Below are 26092 nucleotides of genomic sequence, written 5' to 3'. Positions count from 1 at the left end.
CGATCAGTCATATCAATAGTTGTTGCCAAGTCAAAAGTTGCTTTTAAAGACAGTAATATTTTGGGATTAGTATTCCAGTGGGTGGTCTTAATCAGTGACTGACAGCTACCTCTGTGCGGATGCTCATACAGAGATATCAATCACTGAGTAATGCCGCCCACTGGACCTAACACAATGCCAGTAGATTAGGCAGCAGATTGGGCAGCATTTTCATGGTGACAGGTTCCCTGCCAATATCTTAAAAGACATCATCTGTCAGCATATACTAACTGGACATCTAACATCTCAACACAAGGTTGACAATAGATGTGTTGGCCCTGAAGGCCGACATGTTTCCACCTCCAAGTGCTCTTCATAATGGCTGAGCACCTGATGCTCAAAATGCATCGGCTTTCAGGGCCACCCAATGAGTTATTAAAGCTATACTGGCATGTAATATAGTCCGATTTTTTATCTCATCTTGGGTTATTGGGTTGCTATGCAACAATTCATCCAATTAATAATATAAAACTCAACATGTATGCAGTTTTGCATTCATTTTATTAATATACTATAAAAAAACAAAAACATTTTTTTTGCTGACCAAGGGGTACTCCGGCCCCAAGACATCTTATTTTGTTCTATGCAGTTGTCGTAGAAGAGCAACCTCCTAAGGGGTACTCCGGCCCTAAGACGGTCATGTCCCCTCCCATAGGCTTGCATTGAGGGGGTGGGGCGTGATGTCACAAGGGGCGGAGTCGTAACATCACAATACTCCGGCCCCATGGTCGTGAGGCTTCAGACACGAAGCGATCATCGCTTTGTGCAGCTGAGAGATTTCGGGGGTCCCCAGCAGCGGGACCTCCGCGATCAGACATCTTATACCCTATCCCTTGGATAGGGGATAAGATACCTTAGGCCCGGAGTATCCGTTTAAGCGGTGTCATGTTAAATTATAAACAATCGCCTACTTTATTTCAGCAGTACTGTGATTTATCAGTAGACCCTTATTATGTAGGCAGAACATTTTTATTACATTCGCCTCTGTTTAATGAGAAGGTGAAGACAAATCTGTTTGCGTTGCACTTGTAAAGTGGAGAACAAGACAAATTTGATCCAGACAAAAACTTGACAGATGGCCAGGTCTTCCGATACAAGACTTTATTTTGCTCTCCCTCATACTGTCCTGTCAACACATGCTTTCAGATGTACACCAGCCACAATCAACTGACTGACGATGACTGGCTGTAACATTAAGGCTACGACTATTTGTTCTTATTCAAGCAATGCCTGCAACCTTTTCACTGTAAAGCTCCAGCGTATCTTAAACAAAACAAAAATAGGAGGGCCAAGCACTGTGGAAAGGCACAAATGTCTGATGTAACGTCAACAATAGATGAGGAAACCCAGTTACACAAGGTGGCATCCATTTAAAGGGACACAATCTAATTATTATTACCATTCTCTTTGTAGTCAAATACTGTCTATTGTTCTCGGTAATCAGCCATTTCAGACTGAAAAAAAGCAGAATGTAATGGCTTTGAATGGGATTTCGAACAGCGCTTTATATCAGTTGTATGATGCGCTTTTAAAAAATGCATATTTGGTGTAATACTCCTTTAAAGCTCACTTCTGGTTACTACTTCAAGAGACCTGTGGTTTCTTCCCGATGGAATAGCAATTCGGGAACATCTTTTCTTATAGCTCTGTGTTGTGCCGTTCCTTTATTATTCTTACTAGAAATGTATGAATAAATAGCCAACTGGGTGTTACTAGTTGAGGGCGGCGTCCTTACACTGACCGTTATCCAATCAGAGCTGACAATGTAGGGACACCCCCAAATGGTAACTCTGAAATGGATGTTAAGTCATACATTTCTAATAAGAATAAGAAAGTAATCACAAACACAGAGCTATAGAAAAACATGTTCTAGAATTATTTCATTGGAAGTTTTTTTTTCACTATACAGTGGTCCCTCAAGTTACAATATTAATTGGTCCCAGGATGACCATTGTATGTTGAGACCAGAACTCTATGGAAACCTGGTAATTGGTTCTGAAGCCTCAAAATGTCGTCCAAAAAGTAGAAAAAAGTGAGTATTAAAGAAAAATAAATAGATAATTAATATAGATAAAGCAAGATCGTACATATAAAAGTAAGAAAGATCAGCTGGGAGCTGTAAATCATTGGCTATATCAGTGTTTCCCAAGCAGGGTACCCCCAGCTGTTGAAAAACTACACCTCCCAGCATGCCCGGACAGCCTTTGGCTGTCCGGGCCATGCTGGGAGTTGTAGTTTTGCAACAGCTGGAGGACAGGAATTTCTTTGGGGGTCTTGTACAGTACACAGTGTCCCAAAGAAGTAACATGGAGTCGCCCTCACCTTGTGTCCAAAGGAGCAGGTAACCCTGGTACAGGTAAAGAGTACAGAACATGTAATACCACCCTGTACTGTAGGGGGGCGCTACCAGACACCAGTCAGTGCATACACTTCAGTAATACAGGGGTTTTACCAGTGAATGTCCATTCTGATTGGTCGGTTCTTCCGGCCATTGACACGTTTCACAGATCTGGACTGTCTGTAGTATTGTATGTTGAGTCTGGTTTCAACTTACGATGGTCCAGAATAGACCATTGTATGTTGAAACTATTGTATGTTGAGGCCATTGTAAGTTGAGGGATCACTGTACAGGTCAGAAGAGGTCCTCTTTTATATAATTTAGGAGATTGCTCTTCTACGACAACTGCATAGGACAAAATAAACACCATGGTACTAAAGGGGTTATCCTTGTGGATATTATGGTACATTAACATAGCAAAGCAAGAGTCTACTGCTCAGGAATGAAGAGTGCATCCTGATCTGGGGAAATGGCCTGTCAGCTAGAGTCACATTACAAAAGTGAAATACAGGCAGAAAGGTATATTGGCGTACAACTCTGCACATTTACGGCAAGACCATTCAATGCATTTCTGAGTTCTGAAACAAAACAAAAAAAAGCACACACCCAGCAATCATCCATGCTGCCTTGTCTGTGAGTGACTGAGATACCTGCAGGTCCATTAAATAAGTGCTGATTATGGAGATTGGTGCTTTATTATTGTGAAGCCAAGGCCCCATGTAAAAGCCTTAAGTTTACATTATCTAAACTGTATCTTTCCCAGTGTTTAATACAAGGCAGAGTTGTAAATGGTTTACAGCCGTATGCCCACCTCGTCTCTAGGATATGCCATCATTTCATAATCAAACCTCTAGGACCCCCACTAATCATTAGACCTAAGAATCCAGTAATAGTATAGTTTTTCCATGCAAAGGTTCACTCCTGACCAAAAAATGTACAGGGAACTTCTTTCTTGTCCCCCAAAGTAGGACCCCATCTGGTAACCTTAGTGATATGTCATCCCTTTATGAGATGGAATTACCGCTTTCATTTAAAGTGTCCGTCATTTTTCAAAACGTCTGACATATCACAAAGATATGTTGAAAAATGTCATCAGATTCTGGATGTTCATACTCCCACTGATCATTAGAACAAGCAGGGAGAAGCACCTGCTTAAGCACTTCACTCCCCAGCTTGCAATGATCTCTATCCAGGTGCACTATATAAACTCCATAGACACATAATGGGGCCGTCTGCTGTAGTGCAAGTGGATGGAGACTGCTGCGAGCTGGGAAGTGAAGCACTTGCTTCTCCTGGCTCATTGTAAAGATCAATGGGGGTCTAAACAAACAGCCTGCGACCAATCAAAACTTTTGATACGTCTCTGTGACAGGTAAAACGTTTTTGTAAATTACAGGGACACTTTATATTGAGCAAAGGTTTAAATTCCTGTCCGTTATAGCTCATTTAATTCTGCAATGTGCGGCTCACGCTGGGAGTTACAGATGCCGAGAAAATTGTGCGACGACCAGCAAGTTAGTCTGTTACTTACAAGCATTTGTTTATGTCCATAGTATCAAACAACACCTGACGGACAAAAACTGGGACAACCTCAACACAACTCTGTCCGGGACAAATAACTAGGTCAAATAACTAGGCCAAATAGCTTCCTATCGAGTTTCATTGGGAGATGGCTTATAAAGACACATAGGGCATACATTTCCCCCCACAGGGCTTTCCTCATTGGTAACACAATGGATCACACATGCTCAAAATGTGGCACTTCTCCCGCTGACCTCCTGCACTGTTTTTGGTCCTGCCCTTCTATTAAAGCCTTCTGGGAGCAGGTTCGCTCTCACCCCTCATTGGTATATGTTTGGAATACTCCCCAGTGAGACTGATCAATGAGAAATTACTCGTTTATATATCCACCTCTGTTAGAAAGTCCATATTCCATTGCCGTATATCTAATTCACCTCCCTTTATCAGTCTTCTCCTTGATAAACTTGTACTCCATTTCTGTATGGACTGGATACAATCCATAGTTCAGGTGTTTTTTTTTTTTTTTTTTTACTTTGGGCTCATAAATGGTGGAGATCCCTTGTCTCCATAGTGCACCCTCCTCCCCCAGTTCACTTCTGTTCATCTGGGTTTACCTCATGTGTTTTATGGATCTATAGGATGTTTATAATGCAGGATGTTTTATTTTATTTTCTCCTGCCTGGATCTGGAATGACAGCGGTATTGGAGGCCGGATGCCCTCCACCAAATGCCTTCAGAAAACCCTTTTCAGCTGTATTGTTCCTGTGAACCCTCCTCTTTCCCCCTTTTTTCCCTCCCTTGATTGCTATAAAAAGTTCCTAAAATGTTTAATAAACACATTTTTGGAAGGGAAAAAAAAAAAGCAGAAATTTGTTTATTTTCTTTTTTTTATAATCATGAATGTTTTCATAAACAGAAACTCCTTTTCTCTACCAAACCCAGCCATAACAGCATTGTTCTGCTTATCACTCTTTACATTTTCCTCGAAATAACACAAAGGAAAGCACGGCACAAATGGCTTATTTCCTACATAGAATTAAACTCCACATATTTGTGTGTGTATACGCTATATTTAGCTATTGTCCTGATAAGGGTCCATGACTTGGAAAGACCAAGTTCAGCAACTTCACAAAGCTTGTAACATCTCTGTTTTGTGTCAACAGAGAAGAAAACAAACAGATTTTGGCTCATTGCCTTGGTTATTCGGGTAACTTGCGGAAAGACAAGGTCAAATGGGAAAAACAGAGTTGAAGAGTATAAGCAGAAAAATCCTGACTCCTCTGCAGCATTGGCTACAATAAGGATTTTCATCCCAAATACTGGACAGCTTCTAAAATAATACATGGGGCCCTTACTTCAAAAGATCATTTTGGTTCATAAAGAAAACAACTTGCATCATAAAAAACAATCGCTGTAATAAAATGGCATTATGAACCTCATTATAAAACAGTTACCACATGGCAACTCATAATCTTTAAATGGGCACTGTCAGATACAAAAACTTCATCTATTTTGTACATCTTGGCAAAACATTAACCTTTCTTATATACTTCTAATAGGAGAGAGCACAGAGGTGTCCTATCGGACAGGAGAGAGCGCAGAGGAGTGCTATCAGACAGGGGAGAGCGCAGAGGAGGGCTATCAGACAGGAGAGAGCGCAGAGGAGGGCTATCAGACAGGAGAGAGCGCAGAGGAGTGCTATCAGACAGGAGAGAGCGCAGAGGAGTGCTATCAGACAGGAGAGAGCGCAGAGGAGTGCTTTCAGACAGGAGAGAGCGCAGAGGAGTGCTTTCAGACAGGAGAGAGCGCAGAAGAGTGCTTTCAGATAGGAGAGAGCGCAGAAGAGTGCTATCAGACAGGAGAGAGCGCAGAGGAGTGCTATCAGACAGGAGAGAGCGCAGAGGAGTGCTATCAGACAGGAGAGAGCACAGAGGAGTGCCATCAGACAGGAGAGAGCACAGAGGAGTGCTATCAGACAGGAGAGAGCACAGAGGAGTGCTATCAGGCAGGAGAGTGTACAGAGGAGTGCTATCAGACAGGAGAGAGCACAGAGGAGTGCTATCAGACAGGAGAGAGCACAGGGGAGTACTATCAGACAGGAGAGAGCACAGAGGAGTGTTATCAGGCAGGAGAGTGTACAGAGGAGTGCTATCAGACAGGAGAGAGCACAGAGGAGTGCTATCAGACAGGAGAGAGCACAGGGGAGTACTAGCCCACCCACACTTATTGGACTTTGTCCATGCCTGTGCTTCAGCTCGGGCAAAGCCATGATATTATAAGCCATGATTTCTATAAAAAAGAAATAAAATTTACTTTAAAATTTAAGGTGTACAAAAAAAACACATGTTTTTATATCGGACAGGGCCCATTTAAAGGACAACTGCAGCGCAATATAAGTGTTTGATAGCGGGGGGTCCGACCGCTGGGACCCCCCCGAGATCTCCCTAACGGGGCTCCGCCATTAGCGCTCATAGCGAGCGCTAAGGCGCGTAGCGTCGACCTAGAGGTCGACGGTGACGCCCCGTCTCCTCCCCATCCCCATACAGTTCTATGGGGGAGCCACGAACGCTGCCTCCCCGCCTCTCCCATAGAGATGCATGGAGGAGGCGTGCCGGCCGCAACGTCATGCTGCAGCAGGCACGCCCCCTGCACGGGAGAGCCGCGGCCCAGCCACGGCCCCGTACAGGAGATCGCCGGGGGTCCGACCGCTGGGACCCCCGGCGATCTCCTGGGAGAGGCGGGGAGGCAGCGTTCGTGGCTCCCCCATAGAACTGTATGGGGACGGGGAGGAGACGGGGCGTCACCGTCGACCTCTAGGTCGACGCTACGCGCCTTAGCGCGCCTTAGCGGGGATAAGTGTATATTAAGCTGCAGTTGTCCTTTAAGTTACCCAGCGTGCTGACCATAGGTCTCTTAATACATACAGTACTTGTCAGCCAAAAATGCCGATATCGCCCTATTAGGGCCAATGATCAGTAAATACACAAGGAAATGCTCCATTTTCAAGTTATCTGGTCATTTTAACTTGCTAAATAATCATTGGCCCTTGCATCCCTCCCCACATTACTGAGCTATGTAATAGGCTCTGTAAATACACAATGGTCTCAGAGATCAGTGCTCGCTTACACAGTTGCTCTGGCAATGTAATAGAACCTTTAGCTTACAATGCATTAACAATGATGTCTCTTGCTGCATGTTAATGACACGAGCCAATCACTGATCACATGCTGTACTATGTGGCATCACTGCTGCCAGAATCACATGCTATACTGAGTGGCATCACTGCTGCAATCACATCCTGTACTAAGAGGCATCACTGCTGCAGCAATCACATCCTGTACTAAGAGGCATCACTGCTGCAGCAATCACATCCTGTACTAAGAGGCATCACTGCTGCAGCAATCACATCCTGTACTAAGAGGCATCACTGCTGCAGCAATCACATACTGTACTAAGAGGCATCACTGCTGCAGCAATCACATGCTGTACTGAGTGGCATCACTGCTGCAATCACATCCTGTACTAAGAGGCATCACTGCTGCAATCACATCCTGTACTAAGAGGCATCACTGCTGCAGCAATCGCATGCTGTACTGAGTTGCATCACTGCTGCAATCACATCCTGTACTAAGAGGCATCACTGCTGCAGCAATCACATGCTGTACTGAGTGGCATCACTGCTGCAATTACATGCTGTACTGAGTGGCATCACTGCTGCAATCACATCCTGTACTAAGAGGCATCACTGCTGCAGCAATCACATGCTGTACTGAGTGGCATCACTGCTGCAATTACATGCTGTACTGAGTGGCATCACTGCTGCAATCACATCCTGTACTAAGAGGCATCACTGCTGCAGCAATCACATGCTGTACTGAGTTGCATCACTGCTGCAATCACATGCTGCACTGAGTGCCATCACTGCTGCAGTGATTAGATGCAGTTGCATCATACAATACCCACTTGAATGTAAATGCAGACTGAGAAAGGACCACTGAGGCATCTGTGGTAGAGCAGTGGGGTTTTAACAGAAAAGTTAATTTTTTTAATTTTATTGCATAAAATTCAGAAAACGCCCTTAATACAAAATCAGTAGTATTAGGTATGGTGTTATATAAGTTGGACTAGAATAGCAGCAGGCCCTGACCAGTAATTCATGTACTCCTCAGGTACACTGATTTGTGTGCAGGCAGTGTACCAGTGTGATCATAGCTGGCTCGCCAACTCACAGTCACAGAGAGACAGTGGGAGGAAGGGCACTGGGAGCACTTTGCAGAATCAATTGTGGCTGCCACTGTATATTCCACTAAGTATTGGCATATGTAAAAAATATGGGGTGATAACACCCCAATCAGTTCTTATAATGATAAAAAATCAAAACCAGCTTATAAAAAGAACAAGATAACAAAAACATTTCCCTGGTAGCGAACAACATTGTGTTAAGTGGATACTTAGAAGTCTCTTCCGTCACTTAGCAACTGTCTAATCAGAGAAAGTCTGCGCAATCCGCAACGTATCAGTGTGAGCTTTGAATGCTTTATCTGAGCTCAACACCTGCCAAGAGGTGGGGTAACCTCCGAGTGAAAAGGAGGGTGTGCTCCGCACTGCATGGGAATTATATGCATGCATGGACAATAGGCCTGGACAGATCCTGTAAGTGTAGGCTAAGCCAAAAGACAACCGCCTGTTTTCCTGTACACAATGTAAGCTGTCAGCACTGAGCAGCTCTTATGTAATCTAGCCCTGAACATCCACGAACATCTGACAGATAAAGTGTTTGCTATTAACACATCAATGGCTTCTTATCACTACACATACCCTTTTGCATTTGTGGGTGGTATTATATAACAAATCTGTAATAATGTGGATTCTAAGTTTGGCCATACATATTAGACCCGCTAGTCACAGGTGGCCGTGGCTAGTGGGCTTGCACTTCACGATCATTAAGTATACTTAATGATTACGAAGTTTAATAAATTTAGCTGGGAAGCCTTAGATGTGCAACCATGTAATTTTTTTTTGTCTCTTTTTGAATCCACATTGTGTTTTCTATCCCCCTCTCTTGTTTTTACTTGGTCAGCACTCTGCCCTCAGCCCAGGCCTATATAAACTGTCAGGAAGCTGCAAAAGGCCCTATTCTTTCTTGCATTCTCCCAGTCTTTGACTGGGAGCACATGGTAAGTAAACTTTGTGACCTGTTCACACTGGTGCTGCGCTGTGCGGCGTCCGTTGCTGTCGCAGCGCCGTGTCTATGGGGAGGTGTGGCCCAGGGTCTGGTTTGGGCGGCATTGGGGCTGCTCTGCCAGTGGATCGTTCCCCCTGTGGGCACTGGTGTTGCGGCGGTGGTGGTTGCCGCTGAGTGGAGCACCATTTTATACTAGGGATGTTAGGGGCCCGCTACTTACAGGTGGCTGTGACGTGGCTAGCAGCTTATACGTCATGATCATTAACCTCTTAAGGACACAGGGCATACCTGTACGCCCCGCGTCTGCTCCCGCGATATAATGCAGGGTCACGCAGTCATATCGGGTCAGTCCCGGTGGCTAACAATAGCCGGGACCCGTGGCTGATACCAGACATCACCGATCACGGTGATGTCCGGTACTAACCCCTTAGAAGAGGCAATCAAAGTTGATCGCCGCATCCAAAATGTAAAAAAAAAATACATCCCGGCAGCCCAGTCGGGCTGATCGGGACCACCTTGGTGAAACTGAGGACAAAAGGAGGGTCCCTACCTTCCTCCTGGACATCCAACCAGCGATTGATTGCTCCAAGCCTGAGATCCAGGCTTGAGCAATCAACCGCCGAAAACACTGATCAATGCAATGCTATGGCATAGCATTGATCAGTGCCTGCAATCAATGTACTGCTTGTTATAGTCCCCTATAACATTGAAAAAAAAAAAGTTGAAAAAAAGTTATTATTTAACCCCTTCCCTAATAAGTTTAAATCGCCCCCCTTTTCCCAGAAAAAAAGTGTAAAAAAAAAATATATATAAACTTATGTTGTATCGCCGTGTGCATAAATGTCAGAACTATAAAAATATATAGTTAATTAAACTGCATGGTCAATGGCGTACATGTAAAAGAATTACAGAGTCCAAAATAGCGTATTTTTGGTCACTTTTCATACCATAAAAAAAATGAGTAAAAAGTTATCAAAAAGTCAAATCAAAACAAAAATGATACGGATAAAATCTTCAGATCAAAGAGAAAAATAAAAAAGTTAAAGGGGTCAGGAGGAGTCAATTTTACTGAAAAATGCATAGAAAGGGAAGCCCCCAAAAGTTAAAAAGTGGCCTGTTTTTTTTCTATTTTGTCGCACCATGTTTTTTTTTTTTTTTTTGTTTTGCTGTAGATTTTTGGGTAAAAGTATTGATGTCATTACAAAGTAGAATTGGTGGGTCACAAAAAAAATGCCATCATATGAGTCTGTAGGTGCAAAATTGAAAAGGTTATGATTTTTAAAAGGTGAGGAGGAAAAAAACGAAAGTGCAAAACGGAAAAACCCTGAGTCCTTAAGAGGTTAAAGGGGAACTCCGGTGGAAACAAGTGGAAAACAAATGTTTTCAAATCAACTGGTGCCAGAATGTTAAACAGATTTGTAAATTACTTCCATTAAAAAATCTGAAGACTTCCAGTACCGTATTCATCGGCGAATAACACGCCGATAGTAGCCTAAAGTCTACCTGCATGTTATACGCCGATAAGCCGCTGCAGTTCAATGATTTAAAGCGGGCGCCACCGCTGCCGGTTTCTCTGCCCCTGCCTGTCCTGGGGTCTAGAGCCCTGCTGCCGGCCCTTCTCTCCCCCTGGCTATCGGTGCCGCTGCCCGTTCTCTCCCCCTGACTATCGGTGCCGGCGCCCCATTGCCGGCACCGATAGCCAGGGGGAGAGAAGCGGTGCCGCTTTGGGGAAGTGGGCAGTGGCGCCAACAGACAGTGGGGCAGTGGCGCCAACAGACAGGGGGAGAGAAGGGGCAGCGGCACCCATTGCCGGAGCCGCTGACGCGTTGCCTCCCCCATCTCCGGTTGTATAATTACCTGTTGCCGGGGTCGGGTCCGCGCTGCTTCAGGCCTCCGGTGTGCGTCCCCTGCGTCGTCAGTACGCGTTGTGAGCCGCAATGACGTCACTCGTCATTGCGCCGTGCAGTGCATAGCAATGACGCATGGGACGCACACCGGAGGCCTGAAGCAGCCGGACCCGACCCCGGCAACAGGCAATTATACAACCGGAGATGGGGGAGGCAACGGGGCATCGGCACCGGCAATGGGTGCCGCTGCCCCTTCTCTCCCTCTGGCTATTGGCGCCGCTGCCCCATTGCCGGCGCCGCTTCTCTCCCCCTGGCTATCGGCGCCGGCAATGGGGCGCCGGCACAGATAGTCAGGGGGAGAGAACGGGCAGCGGCGCAGATAGCCAGCGGGAGAGAAGCAGCGGCAGCAGGGCTCTAGACCCCAGGAAAGGCAGGGGGAGAGAAGCAGGCAGCGACGGCCCCTCTCCCCCTGCCTTTCCTGGGGGTGTATCGGGGTATACGCATGCACACGCACCCTCATTTTACCAAGGATATTTGGGTAAAAAAACTTTTTTTTACCCAAATATCCTTGGTAAAATGAGGGTGTGTGTTATAGGCCGGTGCGTGGTATACCCCGATAAATACGGTACTTATCAGCTTCTGTATACAGAGAAATTTGTGAAGTTCTTTCCAGTCTGACAACAGTGCTCTCTGCTGACACCTCTGTCTGTGTCAGGAGCTGTCCAGATTAGAAGCAAATCCCCATAGAAAACCTCTCCTGCTCTGGACAGTTCACGGACAGAGGTGTCAGCAGAGAGCACTGTGGTCAGCCTGGAAAGAACTTCACAAATTTCTCTGTAGTATACAGCAGCTGATGAGTACTGGAAGGCTTCAGATTTTAAATAGAAGTAATTTACAAATCTGTTTAATTTTATGTGTGAAAATAGAGATATTCCGGCTCTATCCCTGGTCTGGACCCCGAGCAAAGAGAAGGTGTGGACCTCACCCAGAACAATGGAAATGAAGAAAGTAAACTCCAGCTCGGTTCAGGAATATGTGGCTTTATTCAAATCAACGAGGCAACAGGTACAGAGAGGAAGTGACGCGTTTTGGCCAGGTGCTGGAGAGGAGGAGTGTAAAGGTGAACATACAACAAGTGTTCATTTATCTGACAGCTATTCCTCCCATTCTTTCCTCCTGTTACATATTTACAGTTTTACAGGATATATGCACAAGTTATGCACTCCAGTTGGTCTGAAGTTGTTACAAAACTAGGTTTCAAAGCTTTACTTTTTTCTGATTTGTATAGGACAATTGGTATTCTGAACATCGGTGACCAGAAGCCCATGTAAAACATCTGAGGCAATACATGGGCACACAGGCATTGGAGATCTAACCTGTGCTGGCCATTATACTGTCTATATGCTGTGATCAAGAGTGATCAAGGCATCTAATAATTTCACATGTGTCATGTCTATTAGAGTTTAAGTCAGCACCCCCGCTATACAATCGCAGAGTGCTGTTAGGTTGTCAAGGCTTCCCAAGCTCTGTGGCTGCCATGACAGGTCTGCTAGTACAACGATCTCTGACAGCTCTACTGTATATCATTGATCATCTGTATTTTGGGAACCACTGATGCATAAATGTCATTTTCTTGCCTGAATAGCATAAGAATGAATAAATATTGTCTTCCATGCACATCAAATAAAAGTCCACTAAGACAGCTACTGTGAAAGATTTTGCTGCTACATTTGACTACCAGCTGTTCTTCACATGGGGGGGGGGGGGGGTCAAGTTGACCAGGTGACATTTTTTCTTAGAAGGCTGTGACATTTAAAATTTACAGATAATATGTATTAAATATTAAAAGGAACCTGGTGAAAATTCCCATAGCACATGCTGAACCCAAATCTGGGGGGAGGGGTGAGCCAAAACTGGGCACATGCTGGTTGTCACTTGCTTTTTTAGCAAAAGACAGACCTGTCCTGAAACCATGACAAGTATAGTGTTGGATTTATTCACACCTCTTACTATTTAAGAAAAAAATATTAAATATGCAACAAGTCAGTAGTTTTGTTTTTTCCTGTCAAAATACTCCCACTAAGAGCTTTCATAAGAAGCATGTGCAGGCGGGTGTGCAGACAAGAGATGCAAGGTCAGACCAGCATCCATGTCTGCTATACCGGCACAAAGAGCTATTATTTTTCACAACTAATGCTCAGACTGCCAAAGACTTTTCTCTCCTTACAAAGACATAACTCAGATAAAAGAAAACACATTTGTCTAAAAATAGACCATTACATAAAATAAAAAAAGTCATATAAAAAAAGAGTCAAAATGAAAACGCATGGAAAATGAATCCCACATACTCACATGCATTACGTGTATCTATAGTATCTACAGTGTAGCTAAATAAGGAAAATAGAGTTGTTGGGGAAGGTTTTTGTAAATAAAAAGTGTGCTGCATTTTGAATACAGGTTGTAGCCTATAAAAGTAAACATGTTGCACCACATTTCTTTTTTTTTTCAACCAAATAACACCCAAATAACACCAATATGGGCCATGCCCGCAAGAACATAAAATGTATACTAAGAAGGCATGCAGCAGACTACCATGGCACATCTTACAAAAGCCAAACAGAGTTAAAGTTAAAGGCACATGCCAGTACGTGGACACAGTAACCTACGATGCCCAAAGGGCAGGCACATAAACAAGGGAGAAGGGGGGAAGGGAGACAAGGATGGGGAGAGGGGAGGAAACACTAAGGGACCATGCAGACCAACACAAAACAAAACATAAAACACAGAACTAAAAGGAAAAAGAAAAGAGGAGGGGAGAAAGAAGGTGAAAAGAAAATAGGGCCCAATAGATCAAGGCGGCTGCCAGTCAGAAAAGCGATCTCAAGGTTCCCAACCCGAAAGAAAGGAGGGGACAGAGTTCTTCAGCATGGCCGTGAGATATTCCAAGGAGCAAATCTCTCGGACACGAGTCAGTAGATCAGACTCAGAGGGAGGGAGAGTGCATTTCCAACACTTAGCTATAAGGATCTTGGCGGCCAAGGCGATGTGCATAAAAAGTTTAAACGGCTTTTTAGACAGGACGGGATGGGAGAGGCCTCGAGAACCCCATTCCCGCACCATGAGAGAGGACATACCAGGAGAAAAAGCAGGACAGTAAAGACGGTAAGGGGGAGGAAGTGGAATACAATTTAAACTTCCTAGAGCAGTAACCCCAAACATATCTAGAGAAGGACATAGGACCCAGGAGGGGGGAGACAGAGGACAGCAGAGGAGGAGAGAATTCGGGTGAATGGGAGCCAACCAAAGTTTCTCCAGCTCCATCCAGCGGCTATATGCATGGTAGGAGGACCAAGCAGCAAGATGGTGCAGATGAGCAGCCCAATAATACTTAGCTACATTAGGTACAGCCAACCCCCCCATAGGCCGACTAGCCATCATGACCGACATAGATAGGCGATGTCTCTTCCCATCCCAGATGAAGCGAAAGATGGATGTTTGAAAGGAGCGAAGGGCAGACAAGGGCACACGGGTCGGCAGAGTTTCGAAAAAATACAATAACTTGGGTAAAAGCGTCATTTTAACCGCCGTGATCCATCCAAAAAAGGAAATATACTGCGTCTTCCATTTTTCGAGCAGTGCCCTCAGTTCACGGAAAAGGGGGAGGTAGTTAGTAGAGTAAAGAGTGGAGTATTTGGAAGTGATGTGGACCCCCAAATACTTGATAGCAGAAGTGGACCATTTCAAAGAGTAGTTAGAGCGTAACAGAGTAGAGACAGAAGAGGGGATGTTTAGGGTAAGAGCCTCCGATTTAGAGAGGTTGACCTTATAGCCTGAGACAATACCATAGTCGTGGAGAGCCCTATAAAGAGTAGGTAAAGAAAGTAAAGGACGAGAGAGAGTGAGGAGAACATCATCAGCAAATAGACAGATCTTGAACTCTATCATGAATAGGGATGCCAGTGATGTCCGGGTCCCCCCTGATCATGGCCGCAAGGGGTTCTATGCACAAGGCAAACACCAGGGGAACAGCGGACTACCCTGTCTGGCACCATTGAAGAGAGGAAAAGTAGGAGAGGGAGAATGAGGGAGCTTAAGAGAGGCAGTAGGAGAGGAGTAGAGACCCAGCAGTGCAGTGAGAAAGTTACCCATGATTCCAAATATTTTGGAGGGTAGCGAAAAGAAAAGGCCACCCCAACCTATCAAAGGCTTTTTCCGCGTCCAGGCTAAGAATCAACGCCTGATCAGACCGGCGATTGATCAAGTCAACCAGACCCACAACCCTCCTTGTGTTATCTCCCCCCTGACGACTGGAGATGAACCCAACCTGATCCTTATGAATTAGGGGAAGGAAGAAAGGAGCTAAGCCGTACAGCCAGGACTTTAGAAAAAAGTTTCAAGTCTGAATTGAGGAGGGCAATAGGTCTGAAACTGGAGCAATCACGAGGATCCTTGCCAGGTTTGGGATTGCACCATATTTCTAACATCCCATTCACATCATGGTTTTGGGGTATATTGCTAGTATCCAAGTAGATACCAGCGAACAAGTATGTATAGCATGTCAATGTATAGCAGTATGATTAGTAGTAAATGGGCATTGTCAGATACAAAAACTTTTGATATGTTGTAAAGCATGTATAACCAATAGGTTTTGCAATTGCTTTCATTAGAAAATTTTCAGTATTTCATACTGAAAAAGCCAGTCATACAACTGCCCCCCCCCCCCTGCCTGCTTGGACACATACTAGTCCTGCTGTGTCCATGCATCATCACCTATGTCATGGACACACTTCCTTGATTGTCAGCTTGTGTCCCGCTACTGTCAGTGAGGACAAGCTGGGAGTTGTAGTTTTGTTAATGCTAGGGGAGATGTGAGCAGACAGCATACTGAGGGAGGGGTGGAGACCTGCACAGGGAGGCAACACCCCCTCCCTTTGAGAGGAATTCAGACTAGTGAGTTAAAATAAAAGTGTAATAAAAAAAAAAAATAAAGGTGATAGACACAAAAATAGATGTACATGGTCAGGATTAGGTACTGAGTGATATATAAAAAATTTTTTTTTGGGATCTGAAGGGTACGCTTTAAGTATACTATAGAATACATTTTTGCTAGCAACCCCATGTACACTGGTGTACCCCCAGAAACATGAGGTGAATAGGGCCTTATGTGTTTTTGCTACAGACACTATCACATATTTCCATGCTTTCAGTGCATGTTTTATGGTCTTTGCACAGCTGAATTCTCCATTTCATGTCTTGTGATGTCGACAAATGTTTGGCAATATCATTTTTGTGCAATGCCCTCCTGAAGGTTTTTAATGAAACTGGCTCCCTTAAACTTGCACTCAACTCTTTAGTTTGAGGGGCTCTAGCTTTGCGTTTATTTGTTCCAATTTGACGATGTGCTCTTCTGTCAAGCTGTGACTTACAACCACAGCTACTTCTGTCTGCAGATGTTTTGCTGTTTTTTGCATACTGAAATGTGATCAAGCAAAGAGTAGCCCTCGACATATCCATTAACTTGGGTCACAGATGCCCCTACCTGGCATGCATCAATTGGCATTCTCCATTAAGACCCTGTCGGGTCTGATATATTACTCTCAAACAGAATTTATATAAAAAATTTAAAAAAACACAAGTAATAAAGCTTGTCAACAATAATGAAAAAAAACCTAGAACCAACTTCTGTATTAGGACATTCGGACAGGGGTTTCTTTCATAAGACAACCACCTTATTTTACATTGTAGCAAGTTAGATTTCCAAATAGGATTTCAAAATGTCCTATTTACATCACTGGATGCCATGAAGTTACTGATACGTGTAGAGGGATGTTGTAGTCAATTATTTTAATTCATGGAAATGTGGTATGTAATATCATCTTCATAATAATCTAATTGCTAATAAATCTTTTTTGTCAAAGATGACAGGGTAAATTGTAAATTATCTTTGGATTAAGGTTAACTATAGATAGACAAAAGTAACTTGGTAAACAGGTCTTGATAGAAATAATACAGAAATATTAACAGACTGATGGGAACGATGTCTATATCTGTACAGTGCTGTGGAATATGCTGGTGCTATATAGGTGACAGATATAATAACATGAAAGACAGCTTTCAGTATCATTAACATGAGATTATATTTTCTCTGGATTTTGGTTCTTTACATAATTTTTCCCCCATTTCCCAACCTTTATTTCTAATATTTATAGAGAAAGAAGAAGAGGACGATGCACAATGGAAAACAAGTAAAACATAACACAAATCCATAAAAGACATTCTTGGCCACGTAATATTCCTTGGCTTGAAAGTGAATGGAACAACCTCATAAATATGTTGACAAATTTTTTGTTACTATTAAAAAAAAAGAATAATAATTTCTGTAGCAAAAATCTTAAAGTGGTATTCCAGTTTTTTTTTTCTTCCACCTTTGAGTCAATGATACCAAGTTATAATACTGTGTTATATGCTTCTATTATATCTGTGCGTCCCACACTTGGAAGTGCTATGGTATAAGTTCTTAAATATTACTGTTGTCTCCCACCGTTCCCAGCATTCCATGCAGCCAGAGACAATATGTCATATGTCACATGGTCTTTAGGGGGCGTGGCTATGCTGCAGGAGCTTTGTGGATAGCAGGGTGAAAGGGCTTTATTGAAGTAATGTCATCCACTCATCCATTGAAGCATAGTCCTGCCCCCCTGAGACCATGTGACTTATGACTTATTGTCTCTGGCTGCATGGAGTGCTGGAAAAGATTACACACAACAGTAAAATAAAAAGACTAGCACTACAGCACTTCCGGGTGTGGGCCCCGTGCATGAAAACAGGAAAAGTGGCACACGGATGTATTCTACAGAATTATAATTTTGCATCATGACTTCAAAGACTGTAAAAAAAAAATCTAGGAGTAAGCCCTTTAACGCCTGAGCTCACAAGCCCTAACAAAAGCGAAGGTAATTTAGGAGGTTATTTTGTAAAGGCAACAACTTTGCATTTTCCTTATAAAGAGCACATGGAGCCCTCTGTATGAACCAGAGACACTCAACAAAACTCACTCCTAGGGACCAAGATTATTAATTTCAATGCACTGCAGCCAGTGGATTGGTGAGCTGGATACTCCATTGCCTTGTTCAGTTACTATTTATTGTACTCACATACGGGATGACAGCGGGTTAGACAGGGAGAGAGCTGACAGACATTGAACGACGTCAGTTTCGCGGCACACGTGTGTCGCGAAGCGGACGTCATTCCATGTCTGTCTGCTCCCTCCCTGTATAACTCTATATGGGAGTACAATAAATAGTAACTGTTTTGCATCCATTAAATGAGTGCCATTGGATTTTTCAATCTACGTGTTGTTGCTTATGGTCTACATAAGGTTTGTATGTAATGCTTGTTGTCTGAATAGAAGATACACACAACTATGCAACAAAATCATAGAATAAAAGAAAAAAGAAGATTGGGGCTAGTTTATAGTGTGCAAAATAATTTCCCTCTTTTGTCATATTAGCCATAACAACTTGCGCACATATGCAACCTTAATTCCCACGGCATGAAAATTAAGGCTTGGACAAATGTTCTATTCCTTGGCCAAAATTCTGATCTTCGTCCTTCCATTCTCTTTTCTAAAACTACACAAAGCCATTTATTTATCCAATAGCCAGTGCTTGTCCATGTTTTATGAAGTACAGCCAAGTCTAAATGGCACAAAATATTAGAGAACAAAGCATGTCAGTGACTTTATGAGATCTCAAGTGACAATGTTGCCGCAGAAAGATGGAACTGGTGCAAAAGCCATCCCGCATCAAAGGGGTCACTGTGTCCTCTCAGCCCTCTGGAGGTAAAATGCTTGACGTTAATTTGATCCACAATTCTTACTAGCCAAACAAAATTCTAAAAAGCCATTACTCACAAAAGACTGGATACTGGGAACTTTGGAAACCAGCGTAACAGGGTCATTATGAAGTAATAATAGAATAACAATAACAGTTCCCATCTGGGACATTAGATTTGATGAGGCTCTTAGAAGGGTGTTCTGGTCTCTCCTTACATCAATATTAGATGGGTGGGGATCTGCCTCCCAACACCCCTGACAATAGTTGATTGTACAAGTGCCACGGCCCCTTAAATCAGCTGATCAGTAAGAGTGCTATGGATAGGTCATCAATGTTTAACCCCTTTAACCAAGCCCATTTTCAACTTAAAGGGGTACTATCGTAGATCAACTGGTGCCAGAAAGTTAAACAGATTGGTAAATTACTTCTATTAAAAAATCTTAATCCTTCCAGTACTTTTGAGGGAATGTATACTACAGAGAAGAACTGTCCAGAGCAGGAGAAAATCCCCATAGCAAACATATGCTGCTCAGGACAGTTCCTAAAATGGACAGCAGTGGTCAGCAGAGAGCACTGTGGTCGTGACATAAGAGAAATCCAAATAGAAAAACTTTTCCTCTGTAAGGATTAAGATTCTTTAATAGAAGTAATTTACAAATCTGTAACTTTCTGGCACCAGTTGATTAAGAAAAAAAGTTTTCCACAGGAGTACCCCTTTAAGGACCAGAGCAATTTTTGCACATCTGACCACTGTCACTTTAAGCATTTATAACTATGGGATGCTTTTACTTTTCATTCTGATTCAGAGCCTGTTTTTTGGGACATATTCTATTTTATGTTAGTGGTAAATTTTCGTTGATACTTGCATCAAATTTGGCAATTTAAAATTTAGCATTCCAAATAAATGATATATTGATTCACATATACAATATGTCTACTTTATGTTTGCATCATACAGTTGGCAGGTTTTTACTTTTGGAAGACATCAGAGGGCTTCAAAGTTCAGCAGCAATTTTCCAATTTTTCACAAAATTTTCAAAATCGGAATTTTTCAGGGACCAGTTAAATTTTGAAGTGGATTTGAGGGGTCTTCATATTAGAAATACCCCACAAATGACATTCAGTAAGTGTGTTAACCCTTTAGGCATTTCACAGGAATAGCAGCAAAGTGAAGGATAAAATTAATCTTATTAATCTTAATTTTTTTACACTAGCATGTTCTTGTAGACCCAGTTTTTGAATTTTTACAAGGGGTAATAGGAGAGAAATCTTCCTATAATTTGTGACCCAATTTCTCTCGAGTAAGGAAATACCTCATATGTGTATGTGAAGTGTTCTGTGGGTGTACTAGAAGGCTCAGAAGGGAAGGAGCAACAATGGGATTTTGGAGAGTGAGTTTTTCTGAAATGGTTTTTGGGGGGGCATGTAACATTTAGGAAGCCTCTATGGTGCCAGAACAGCAAAAAAAAAAAACAACATGGCATACTATTTTGGAAACTACACCCCTCAAGGAACGTAACAAGGGGTACAGTGAGCCTTAAAGGGGTACTCCGCCCCTGGCATCTTATCCCCTATCCAAAGGATAGGGGATAAGATGTCAGATCGCCGCGGTCCCGCTGCTGGGGACCCCGGGGATCACTGCTGCAGCACCCCGCTATCATTACTGCGCAGAGCGAGTTCGCTCTGTGCGTAATGACGGGCGATATAGGGGCCGGAGCAGCGTGACGTCATGGCTCCGCCCCTCGTGACATCACGGCCCGTCCCCTTAATGCAAGTCTATGGCAGGGGGCATGACGACCACCACGCCCCCTCCCATAGACTTGTATCGACGGGGGCGGGCCGTGACTTCACGAGGGGCGGAGCCGTGACGTAACTATGCTCCGGCCCTGTATTGCCCGTCATTACGTGCAGAGCGCTCTCGCTCTGCGCAGTAATGATAGCGGGGTGCTGCAGCAGCGATCCCCGGGGTCCCCAGCAGCGGGACCCCGGCGATCTGACATCTTATCCCCTATCCTTTGGATAGGGGATAAGATGTCTAGGGGTGGAGTACCCCTTTAAGGTCTTAAGGTGTTTGACGACATTTTGTTAAAGTTGGATGTGTAAATGATTTTTTTTTTTCACTAAAATACTGGTTTTCCCTCAAATGTTACATTTTTACTAGGGGTAATAGGAGAAAATGCCCCCCAAAATTTGTAACTCCATCTCTTCTGAGTATGGAAATACCCCATGTGTTGAGGTCAAGTGCACTGCGGGCGCACTACAATGCTCAGAAGAGAAGGAGTCACATTTACAAATTTTGCTGAAATGGGGGGGGGTCATGTCGCACTTAGGAAGCCCCTATGGTGCCAGAACAGCAAAAAAAGACCCTGCATGGCATACTATTTTGGAAATGACACCCCTCAAGGAACATAAGAAGCAGTATAGTGAGCCTTAACAACCCACAGGTGTTTGATAAATGTTCATTAAAGTGGGATGTGAAAAGGAAAAAATTTGATTTTTTACACTAAAATGCTGGGGGTTAGCCCAAATTTTTCATTTTCACAAGTGGTAAAAAGAAGAAAATGTCATTGTAAATACATTTCTTTGGAGTAAGGACATACCTCATATCTGGATATAAACCGCTCTGCGGGTACACACCGGTCTCGGAAGAGCAGGAGAACAGTCAGGGGCCTTGAGCTTCTACATAGCTGCCTATGGAGCCAGAACAGTGAGACCCCCCCTCAAGGAGCGTTACATGGGGTACACTGAGTTAATAAAGTGGGGTATAGTGGGACATAAAATGATAAAACAGGTTATATTCCCAGAATGATGAACCACAGCATAGCCAATACAAAAAAAATATGGCCGCCCCAAATCCTATGCTCTGAATCATCATTCTGGGAATGTGACGATTTTGGCCGTCCCTAACCTGTTGCCTCAAATGCGCACCCCGCTCACGTGGAGAGAGAGCGCTGCGGAGGGTGTGTGTGTGTGGGGGGGGGGGGGGGGGAGTAGTATGTAATATGTGTGTTTGGTGCGAACTTTATTTATAAAATGGTGTGTGATTATAACTTACACACCGTTATAAGGAAGAAAAAAAATGCTGCAGCCAAAAAAATAAATAAATGGGGGGCCAACTGCAGCTCCCTGAACCCCTAACAGGGCCCAGGTCACATAGAAAAAACTGCGTCGGGCCCTTGAGGACCTACTAGGGGGTCAAGTGGAGGAAAAAAAAAAGGTCTCACTTTTCTTTTTTTTAACGATCGTCCGACCAATAGCAGCGCTCATTGGGGGGGGGGGGGGGGCGGTGACGAGATCGCCACCTCCTCCTACCTACAGGAAGTGATTGTCGGTGTATACTACACCGCCGATCACCATCTAAACTCCAGGTCACACCCATATGAAAGGAATCGCCGGTGTGAATTCACTGGCGATTTGCGGTGATCGCTGACATGGGGGGGTCTCAGGACCCCCCTGGGCATTGGCACTGGATGCGCGGCGGGGAACAAAATTCCCATGGGCATACAGGTACACCCTTGGTCCTTAAGTACCAGGGAGCGATGGGGTACCTGTACGCCCGTGGTCCCTTAGTGGTTAAAAGTTCCATAGAAAATACCATAAAAGTCATCAGGGGAGATTTATCAAAACCTTTGCAGAGGAAAAGTTGAACAGCGTTCCATTGCAGCCAGACTGCGTCTTTTATTTATCAGAGAGGCCTTTTTAAAAATTAAAGAAGCAATCTGATTGGCTATTACTAGGTAGGCCAGAGCTGCTTTCGTGCTTAGGGATAGGTGCAATTGTACAAATAGGAGAATACACAAGAAATATTAAGATATGGCACCAACAGCAGCTAAGTCTTCCAGCTAAGTGCTGCAATATACCTCATCTTCAGCTGTAAGGTTTCATTGCTGGACATATCCTAAATTCTATTTCTTAAACGAAGAATGGAGTCATTTGAGTTATGCTTAAAGCAGACCTGTCAGCAGGTTTTAGGCTATAATGTAAGGGCATGGCACTACAGTCTATATCCCTCCAGCAACGAGATATCAGAGTTAAAACATATATGTAAATAAGACTTTGGAGCACACTTGGCATTTACCTCTGCTGCTAGAGCTCAGCACAGTTCAGTCCCTTCACCAGTTAAAGGGGTTCTCTTGCAAAATTTTGCAAATATTTTTTTTAAGTAACACTGATAGTGTGAAACCGCTGTCACTACAGCTCCGTTCGTGGCATGTGTTCACATCAACCTGCAATTTTATATGCAAGACGAATGGGGAGTGCCTCTCGTTTATCTTTTGCTATACTAAAAATGTCTTAATCTCCCTGGAAACTGAGCACCACTAAGATTCACATCTCACCATGCAGCCCAAAGGCTAGGCGTGTCATTGGGCGACTGAAAGGAGTGCCGACTGCTGCATCTATTGGATCTACATAAATAAATACCCCAAATAAATGGCCTATTACATCATTATTAAGGTTAGTTCCAGACTACCAAACAGAAAAGACTGTACAGGTTTTCCATCTGTATGCACTACAAATACTTAAAGGGGTACTCCGGTGGAAAACTTTTTTTTTTTTTTTTATCAATTGGTGCCAGAAAGTTAAACAGATTTGTAAATCACTTCTATTAAAAAAAATCTGTTCTCTGCGGAATCACGGCATGTATCTGAAGCCGGGACCCGGGGCTAATAGCGCGGCAGCGATCGCGGTGCCACGCGCTATTAACCCTTTAGACGCGGCATTCAAAGTTGAAAGCTGCCCGGCTGCTCAGTGGGGCTGATCCTGACCACCGCAGTGAAAATGAGATTAGCTGGGACACGAGCGGAGGTCCTCTTACCTTCCTCCGGCGCGTCCCTTTGGCGATTGATTGCTCCAAGCCTGATGCAGGCTTGAGCAATCGACCGCCGATAACACGCTATGGCTTTGCAGTGAACAGTTCTGGCAATCAGTGTATGCAATGTTATAGCCCCCTTTGGGAGCTATAACAATGCAAAAAAAAAAAAAAAGTGTAAAAAAAAAAGTTAATAAAAATGTTAAATCACATTTATTAACTTTTTTTTTTTTTTTTACACTTTTTTTTTTCTTCCTTAAAGGGGTATTCCAGGCCAAAACTTTTTTTTATATATCAACTGGCTACAGAAAGTTAAACAGAATTGTAAATTACTTCTATTAAAAAATCTTAATCCTTCCAATAGTTATTAGCTTCTGAAGTTGAGTTGCTGTGTTCTGTCTAACTGCTTTCTTATGACTCACGTCCCGGGAGCTGTCCAGCTCCTATGGGGATATTCTCCCATCATGCACAGCTCCTGGGACGTGACATCATCATTGAGCAGTAAGACAGAAAACTTCAGAAGCTAATAAGTATTGGAAGGATTAAGATTTTTTAATAGAAGTAATTTACAAATCTGTTTAACTTTCCAGAGCCAGTTGATATATAAAAAAAAGTTTTGGCCTGGAATACCCCTTTAATAAAAGTTCAAATCACCCCCCTTTTCCCATAAAAAAAAACACACATGTAAATAAAAATAAATATAAACATATGTGGTATCGCCGCATGCGTAAATGTCCGAACTATAAAATTATATAATGAATTAAACCCCACGGTCAATGGCGTACGCGCAAACAATTCCAAAATAACGTATTTTTGGTCGCTTTTTATATCATGAAAAAATGAATAAAAAGCGATCAAAAAGTCTGATCAATACAAAAATGGTACCGCTAAAAACTTCAGATCACGGCGCAAAAAATGAGCCCTCATACCGCCCCATACGCAGAAAAATAAAAAAGTTATAGGGGTCAGAAGATGACAATTTTAAACGTATAAATTTCCATGCATGTAATTATGATTTCTTCCAGAAGTTATACAAAATCAAACCTATATAATTAGGGTATCATTTTAATCGTATGGACCTATAGAATAAAGATCAGGTGTCATTTTTACTGAAAAATTGACTGCATAGAAACGGAAGCCCCCAAAAGTTACAAAATGGCATTTTTTCTTCAATTTCTTCGCACAATGATTTTTTTTTCCGTTTCGCTGTAGATTTTTGGGTAAAATGACTTGCAAAGTAGAATTGGTGGCGCAAAAAATAAGCCATCATATGGATTTTTAGGTGCAAAATTTAAAGGGTTATGATTTTTAAAAGGTGAGGAGGAAAAAAACTAAAGTGCAAAAACCGAAAAACCCTGCGTCCTTAAGGGGTTAAAGAAGCAACTAAAGATGGTTTTCAGCCATGTTGATTTATATTTCCCCACTAAAATGGTATTCTAATGCTTCCTACATTTTGCATGAATCCTCTGGCTTTGCAGAGAAAGATGAAGAAATTTCTGAAATCTCATCACTGCAGTTCCCCTTATGAGATCACCTGGTGATCTAATGGCCTGGCTAGACTACAGTAGCCTAAACTGCTGACACTCTTTAGTGGGTTAGCGGTCAGTTCACATTATGTGCAGTTTTTATGCATTTTCTTATTCAACCCCAGCCACATATTGGCTTTGATTTTCAAAAATTGCAGTAAAGCGCCTGGATGCATTTCCTCAAGGCAATATTTTGTCTAAAAAATGTACTCTGAGTATGAAAATGCATATATACTGCATGTGGTATGAACTGACCCAACCCATTTAGGAGTCTAATGATTTCACCTGGGTAACCACCATCACTAGCAACTTAGATGACCAGTTTAAGTGATAAAATGACCGACCTTCAGTCAGAGCATTCATGGGAAATTTAGGCTGCATTACAGAACCCACATAACTGTGCATTTACAAACTAAAATAGAGCCTATCCAATGCATGCTACATGAGAAAACAGAGGTAAGTAAAAGGCATACACAAGAACCTCTAAATTATTGTCTAATAATGGCCTATGATGAACTATAGAAGCAAAATAAAACAAATAAAATTTCCCCGAATTCTTTAACCCCTACATGATCCAGCAAATTTTTTTTGACTTTTTTTCCTCCTCACATTTTAAGACCCATCATTTTTTTTTATTTTTCCATTGACAAGATTTTATAAGGGCTTATTTTTTGTGGGACATTGGCTCACTTTATTTTATCATATAATGTATTACAGAGCCAGAAAAAAATATATATGTAAGGCAAAATTGAAAAAAATATGGATACGGAATTGCGCAATTTTGTTGGGTAATAATTTTTTCGAAATTCACAATACTGTAAATTTGACACTCTATATTTGTTCTATGGGTCAGTAGGATTCCACTGATTCCAAACTTGGATATATTTATCGCTTCATGGGGAAAGAAAAGTGAAAATGAAAAAATTTTTAAAAAGTTTTGTTTAATGCCATGTTCTGACCTATAATTTTTTTATTTTTCAACCTATGAAGC

At 42.9% G+C, this 26092-nt stretch overlaps 1 protein-coding gene across 2 annotated transcripts in view; it reads right to left on the bottom strand.

The window, feature by feature from the left end:
• Positions 1 to 26092, bottom strand: part of CABLES1 (Cdk5 and Abl enzyme substrate 1) — a 109756-nt gene that overhangs the window by 39428 nt on the left and 44236 nt on the right. The gene's annotated exons all lie outside the window — the stretch shown is intronic.

This window comes from Hyla sarda, chromosome 5 (assembly GCF_029499605.1).
Source record: "Hyla sarda isolate aHylSar1 chromosome 5, aHylSar1.hap1, whole genome shotgun sequence".
Taxonomy (NCBI): Eukaryota; Metazoa; Chordata; class Amphibia; order Anura; family Hylidae; genus Hyla; species Hyla sarda.
This window is presented reverse-complemented; position numbering and strand designations above follow the sequence as displayed.